The 7937-nt window shown below is 41.7% G+C and overlaps 1 long non-coding RNA gene across 1 annotated transcript; it reads left to right on the plus strand.

The window, feature by feature from the left end:
* Nucleotides 1–243: 243 nt before the first annotated feature.
* Nucleotides 244–6755, plus strand: LOC115030586 (uncharacterized). Its single transcript, XR_003836166.2, has 3 exons — nt 244–330; nt 762–852; nt 6681–6755. It is a non-coding gene; the product is annotated as an uncharacterized LOC115030586 (long non-coding RNA).
* The last annotated feature ends 1182 nt before the right edge of the window (nt 6756–7937 follow it).

The following is a 7937-nucleotide window of genomic DNA, read 5'->3' on the forward strand; positions in this document are numbered from 1 at the left end:
TGAACAGGAGCACAGACCCTAGAGGGCATTAGACACTGGAATCACAAGTCCCATTTCACTGCCATATGTTACACTACTGAGTAAGCTCTGCTGAAACCTTCCACCTTATAAAATGTTGAAAATCACCTACACCTGAGAATAAGAAAAATCTAGCCATGCTTGGTTTCTTGGCTGGTCCAGAACAAAAGGTACCTTGAGGGTGATCCTGGCTTGAAGTAATGAGCTTCTCTGTTTGTGACTTCAGGGGCCAGAACTGAAACCCAGTGGAGAGAGGCAGGATCTTATGGGTCAAGTGAAGCTGATTAAAACGTAGAGGAACATGGACAACAGGTGAGATAAATACAACTCACAGTGTGCTCTGCCCTGTACATCTAAAAATATTTCACCTTAATAGCCCCTTTTCATTTAGTGAGCATAGAGCAAACCCATTAGTAACAGTCTGTCTCCCGTGAGACCCTGTGCTGCTGAGCCCTGAATATGAGGCCGGGGTTCCTACACTCTTTTAATAAACCCTTTCATGTGTTCTTTCAGGAAATTGTTTCAGACTAGAACATCTGGGATAAATTTGAAATTCTACTATGTGTGGCTAAAAAAAAGAAAGGAAGGAAGGAAGGAAGGAAGGAAGGAAGGAAGGAAGGAAGGAAGGAAAAGAAAGGAAGAAAGGACAAACCAGTTAATTAGCAACAAAAAAACAGAAACTGTTTTGTTTTGTTTTGTTTTGTTTTACCCCAACTGAGCAAGCTGGTTTTTCTTTGCATCAGCACTACACACCTGGAGATGCAGACATCCTGACCCACCCAGGAGCTGCCTCGCTCATGGGCTGACTGCAGAAAAGATGCTTCAGACGGATAGGTATGATTGTTACAGATGTGAGGTGTAGTGCCCTGTATCCAGATCTTGTTCATTGTTGTTTATTATTTGTTTTGCTTCCAAGTGAGCTTCAATGTCTGCTCTGTGATCAGTCCTTCATCCAGTGGCTATGACTCCACGACCTTAAACTATCCTAGTAAACAACAACAACAACAACAACAACATCCCCCAAACCATTACATTTAGCATCTGAGACTTGGTGTTGTCATACATCCATTGAACGATGATAAAAATCACCATCATTGTAACCATTTTAAGTGTGATGTTCAGTAGGGCTGAACGTCACACTATTGGGCTTTCCATCTTGGAACACTGTTACCGCCAGCCTCGAAGAAGCCTGAGTTCTTTCTTACCTAGCTCTGCCCCCTTTAGCAGCTGCTTTTTGATTCTATTTCTGTGATGTGCCTGCATGAGTGGATCATAAAGTTTGTGTCTTGTCATTGGTCATTGATTGTTTTTCACTCAGCATCATTAGAGTTCATCCCTACTATGACATGTGCCAAGATTAATTTCTTGGTCTTTATTTTCTTTTTCTGGAGACAAAGTCTTGTTGCACAGTCCAGGACTGTTCAAACCTTGCTACTGTCCTGCCTCAGTCTCCCTAATGCTGAAATTACAGGCATACATTACCATGCCTGGCTAGGATCTCATAAATTTTTAGAGCAATATAATGTTTCAATATGTGCATTTATAATCTTTCTTTAATATATAAATACATTATGATTTATATATATTGTATAATATGCATGAATATACTAAAATCAACATAAGTTCTTTTAAAAACCCCTCACTCCTTTGAGATAAAGTGTTGCATCCGCCCTCGACCAGCAAGAATGACACGACCACCAGTTCTTCTATCAGCAGTTTATTCAGCAATCTTCAGTCTTCATCTCCCTCCCTCTTCATCTCCCTCCCTCTTCATCTCTCTCCCCTGACCCCCGGGCCTCTCACTCTTATATACTCTCAGCCCCCATCCACTCACGGCAGGCCACGTCACCTCATCAGGCACACGGCTTCAGCTAATCAGGGCGGCAGGGGCATGTCTCCATCAAATATGGACTTGTTTACACCACCAGCTCTGCATCCAGCAGGCGCCATCTTTAAGGTGCGGCTCAGGCAGCCTAAGGGGGAGGCTATAGCCTCCTACAATAAAGTTTATGATTTTTATCGTCTCATAAAAGAAATTAACCTAATGCATGTAAGTGGACAGTTTGCCATGTCATTGCTATCTCCACTAATTAAAAATTAAATTCTTACTCATTTTTGGATATAATTAGAAAATCTGTCTTCCCTTTCCTCCCCCAATCTCCCGTATGCCACTCTATCTCCTCCTAATTTATGACCTCTTCTTGCACTAATTATTATTAAATGCATAATTTATATGCATTTAATATACACAGATGTTCCTACCTACAAACTGTTTGTTCAGTCTGTATAATGCCACTGTGGGTACGTTTTCTTTTTTTTATTAGATATTTTCTTTATTTACATTTCAAATGTTATCCCCTTTCCTAGTTTCCTCTCCAGAAAACCCCTATCTCTTCCCCCACCCCTCCGCACCAACCCATCCACTCACATTCCTGGTCCTGGCATTCCCCTATACTGGGGCATAGAACCTTCACAGGGCCTAGGGCAGCTCCTCCCATTGATGACCAACTAGGCCATCCTCTGCTACATATACAGCTAGAGACACAAGTTCTACCATGTGTTTTCTTTGATTGGTGCTATAGTTCCAAGGAGCTCTGGTGGTACTGGTTAGTTCATATTGATGTTCCTCCTACTGGGCTTCAGTCCCCTTCAGCTCCCTAGATATTTCTCTGGTTCCTTCACTGGGAACCTTGTGCTCCATCCAATGGATAACTGTGAGCATCCACTTCTGCATTTGCCAGGCACTGGCAGAGTCTCACAAGAGACGGCTAGATCAGGCTACTGTGAGCAGGCTCTTGTTGGAATCTGCCTAGTGATGGAGTTTGGTGGTTGTTTATGGGGTGGGTCCCCAGGTGGGGCATTCTCTGGATGGTCCTTCCTTCTGTCTCAGCTCCTAACTTTGTCTCTGTAACTCCTTCCATGGGTATTTTGTTCCCTTTTCTAAGAAGGAACAAAGTATCCACACGTTGGTCTTTCTTCTTCTTAGTTTCATGTGTTTTGCAAATTGTATCTTGGGTATTCTAAATTTCTAGGTTAATATCCACTTATCAGTGAGTGCATATCATGTGTCTTCTTTCCTGCTTAGGTTACCTCACTCAGGATGATATCCTCCAGATCCATCTATTTGCCTAGGAAGATCATAAATTCATTGTTTTTAATAGCTGAGTAGTACTCCATTGTGTAAATGTACCACATTTTTTGTATCCATTCCTCTGTTGAGGGGCATCTGGGTTCTCTCCAGCGTCTGGCTATTATAAATAAGGCTGCTATGAACATAGTGGAGCATGTGTCCTTATTACCAGTTGGTACATCTTCTGGATATATGCTCAGGAGAGGTATTGCGGATCTTCTGGTAGTACTATGTCCAATTTTCTGAGGAACCGCCAAACTGATTTCCAGAGTGGTTGTACCAGATTGTAATCCCACCAGCAATGGAGGAGTGTTCCTCTTTCTCTGCATCCTCACCAGTATCTGTTGTCACCTGAATTTTTGCTCTTACCCATTCTCACTGGTGTGAGGTAGAATCACAGTGTTGTTTTGATTTGCATTTGATGATTAAGGATGTTGAACATTTTTTCAGGTGCTTCTCAGCCATTCAGTATTCCTCAGTTGAGAATTCTTTGTTTTGAGCTGTGCCCTATTTTTTAATAGGGTTATTTGATTTTCTGGAGTCCAGCTTCTTGAGTTCTTTGTATATATTGGATATTAGTCCTCTATCTGCTGTAGGACTGGTAAAGATCCTTTCCCAATCTGTTGGTGGCCTTTTTGCTTTATTAACAGTGTCTTTTGCCTTACAGAAGCTTTGCAATTTTATGAGGTCCCATTTGTCGATTCTTCGTCTTACAGCACAAGTCATTGCTGTTCTGTTCAGGAATTTTTCCCCTGTGCCCATATCTTCAAGGCTCTTCCCTATATTAAGAAAAAGTCATTGTTGCTTCCTGATATTTTTGTTGTTAAGAGTTGGGATTCTGTTCTTGAGGCTGTCTTCTTTTAGGTTTGTTGAAGGTTTGTTGCTTTTTCTAGGCATAATTTCCCTCCTTGTATTGGAGTTTTCCCTTTATTATCCTTTGAAGGGCTGGATTCATGGAAAGATATTGTGTGAATTTGGTTTTGTCATGGAATACTTTGGTTTCTCCATCTATGGTAATTGAGAGTTTTGCTGGGTATAGTAGCTTGGGCTGGCATTTGCATTCTCTTAGGGTCTGTATAACATCTGTCCAGGATCTTCTGGCTTTCATATTCTCTGGTGAGAAGTCTGGTGTAATTCTGATAGGTCTTCCTTTATATGTTACTTGATCTTTTCCCTTACTGCTTTTAATATTATATCTTTATTTGGTGCATTTGTTGTTCTGATTATTATGTGTTGCGAGGAATTTCTGTTCTGGTTCAGTCTATTTGGAGTTCTGTAGGCTTCTTGTATGTTCATGGGCATCTCTTTCTTTAGGTTTGTGAAGTTTTCTTCTATAATTTCGTTGAAGATATTTACTGGCCCTTTAAGTTGAAAGTCTTTCTCATCCATACCTATTATCCTTAGGTTTGGTCTTGTCATTTTGTCCTGGATTTTCTGGATGTTTTGAGTTAAGATCTTTTTGCATTTTGTATTTTCTTTGATTGTTGTGTCCATGTTTTCTATGGAATCTTCCTCACCTGAGATTCTCTCTTCCATCTCTTGTATTCTGTTGTTGATGCTCACATCTATGCTTCCTGATTTCTTTCCTAGGATTTCTATCTCCTGAGTTGTCTCTCTTTGTGATTTCTTTATTGTTTCTACTCCCATTTTTAGATCCTGGGTATTTTTGTTCAATTCTTTCACCAGTTTGGTAGTGTTTTCCTGTAACTCTTTAAGGGATTTTTGTGTTTCCTCTTTAAGGGCTTCTAGCTGTTTACTTTTGTTTTCTTGTATTTCTTTAAGGGAGTTATTTATTTCCGTCTTAAAGTCCTCCATCATCATCATTAGAAGTGACTTTAGATCCATATCTTGCTTTTCTGGTTTGATGGTATATCCAGGAATTGCTATGGTGGGAGAGTTTAGTTCTGATGATGCCAAGTAACCTTGTTTTCTGTTGCTTCTGTTCTTATGCTTACCTCCTGCCATCTGATTATCTCAAGTTTGTGCTGCCCTCAATATATTTGATTGGAGTCTGTCCTTCCTATAATCCCCATTGATTCAGGCCTCCTCAGAGTCCAGTTTTCTCTATGATCCTTTGATTCTGGATTCCTGTGAACCTGAGATTCTGTGTGTATCAGAGTTCTTGCCAGTCAAGCTTTCTTTGAGACCCTGAGATCCTGGTGTGACCAAGCTCCTGTTATTCTAGGATGATCCTGGAATCCTCAGACCCTGGGCGTGTTACAGAACCTAGAAGTGATATCTCCTCTGGGGACTGTGCAGTTGTCTGGTGTGTTCAAACCCAAGGTATACCAGCACTGATCAGAAGGAACCCAAGTGGCTGGTCAGGCAGGGCTCCTGTGTCCTTGCTCCTGCTATTACAGGCCCATCGTGATTGGTTTGGAACAGATGTTGTGCTTCACTCACCAGTGATCCTTAGATCGTGTGGAGAGTCCTCTGGGGACAATGGGACTGTCTACTGAGTTCATGCCCCAGGTGACTCAGAGCTGGCACCGACCAGAAGGGACGTGAGCCCCTGCTCAGGTGGGTTTCCTGTGTCCATGCTGCTGGCACTGGCTTGTCACAATTTGTTTGGAATAGATGCTGTGTTCCACTCACCAGTGATTCTAAGATCTCCTGGCAAGTCCTCTGGGGACTGTGGGACCATCTGCCTAGTTCTTGCCCAAGGTGACCCAGAGCTGAGATGGCCATTTCCACTGGACAACTTATTAGCATGTCCTTTCCTGAGGAGAAGACTCCTCCCACTCTTAGCCTTCCTCATTTGCCTGTGGTTCTTTGTGGAGGGTTGAGGCCTCACAGGCTTTTCCCTGTCTACTTTGGCATGCCCCTGATGTTGTCCTTTTTCACCTCCTGTTTGAAAGGTCTAAGTCTTTATGAGTGTTCCTTATAATTTTACTAGGGAACACAGTCTCACAGTCCCTAATCTTCTTACTCTTTAATCTTTCGGCCTGACCATCTACACTGAGTCCTAGGTGAGGGAGCATTTTATCAATTTCTCCATTGGGGCTGTCCTTCACAGCTTTGCATCAAATTGGTAAAGCTAGTCCTCATTGAGGCGTCATGCAGGTCTGTTCCAGATCACAGATGTCTGGGCCTGTTTCTGAAGTATATGGTGTCCATAATAGGGACTTCCCTTCCATCACTAGAGGGTGACAATAAGCTGTATGTTTTGGGATTCTCTTGGACAGTCCTGATCAACAACTCAAAAAAGGTTCCTTATTTTAAAAGTATTCAGGATAAAATGCATTTCATAGTTTTTTCTTTTCTCTTCTTTTCTTTTCTTTCTTTTCTTTTCTTTTTTCTTTTTTTTGAGACAGGGTTTCTCTGTGTAGCCCTGGCTGTCCTGGAACTCACTCTGTAGACCAGACTGGCCCCAAACTCAGAAATCTGCCTGCCTCTGCCTCCCAAGTGCTGGGATTAAAGGCATGTGCCACCACTGCCTGGCTCATAGTTTTTTTTTTTTTTAAAGATTCATTTTTATATTATTCATGTATATCAAAGTGTTTTTATGTAAGTGTTTGCCATGTGTGTTCAGGTGTCCCAAAATGCAATGGTGTTCTTATGGAGAGTAGAGGACAACATTCCAGGCATCAAACTCTGACCATCAGTTTTCGTGGTAAGTGACTTTACTCACTGAGCTGTCTCATTTGCCTAATGTCAAACTTCTTAAACTTTAAAAATAAAACACTAACTCCTTTTCCAAATGTTGAGTTAAACTTCTTTTGCTAAGATAGCTATGACTTTCAGATGGGGTGTAGAGTGACCAGGAAAAAACATAGTTTCTCAAATTAGGAACTCTAGATGGGCCAACCCAGCCTCCTATCCTTGCCTGTTCCCAGACAAGTCATGTAATGGTTATGAGACCTTGTATGAGACCTCAAAGCCTAGGCTTGGCAATCCTTAATAGGCTAGCTAGGTCTAGAAAACTGTCTCCTGTACTCAAACAGACAAGCAACATGAAAAGCAGAGGAAGGGGTTATCTAAAGTGGGCATACTGGAAAGAGGAACAAATAAGTAGGTCCAGTGAGCCACCCTTGTGTCCTTAGGGACTTGACATGAGATTTAATATTAGAAAGAAAGTAACACATGGACCTGACTAAGCAGCCCTAGACAAGGTATGGTGACACTCACCAAAGCCCCCAACATCTGAGCTCTGGTCTAGTCTAAAATATGGTCTGTTTGTTGTCAGAACACTTGAAATCTCTTCTGAGAGGTGAGTGTCTCCTTGGGCTGCACCGAGGCTGTAGCTTTTCCTTCCTCCAGCATGAACTCTTGGTGAAGTATTCATTCTGTGGAGTCTGTAGCTTCAGGAGTTTGGTAGCCAGAAGAATGAACACAAGTGTCTCTTTTTGGCGTATGTCTTCTACCAGGCAGTTGAAGATGAATATGGTCTCTGCTTAATTTCACTCATTAGGTCTTTTAGGATAAACAATCAAATGAAGTCATGGCATGGGGAGAAAAGTGGTTTCTTGATGATGTCAGAGGAATCTTCACTCAGGTGACAAGTAGTTTGGGAGCTAGATGTCTAGAAATATAGTGGTCACCAAAGCCACACAGGGCTGGTAGCTTCTGGGTTCTTTGTTACAACTGAACTAAAGAATGAATTTAGACATGTATGAAAAGAAGTTCAAATCTCTGAAGAAAGAAATTGTAGAAGATACCAGAAGATGGGAAGATCTCCCATGCTCATGGATCCAAAGAAGTGGCACTGTGAAAATGGCCATCTTACCAAAAGCAGTATACAGAATCAATGTAATTCCCATCAAAATTCCAACACGATTATTTACAGATT

The sequence above is a fragment of the Mus caroli genome, unplaced genomic scaffold (assembly GCF_978045245.1).
Source record: "Mus caroli unplaced genomic scaffold, Mus_caroli_1 scaffold_1, whole genome shotgun sequence".
Classification (NCBI taxonomy): Eukaryota; Metazoa; Chordata; class Mammalia; order Rodentia; family Muridae; genus Mus; species Mus caroli.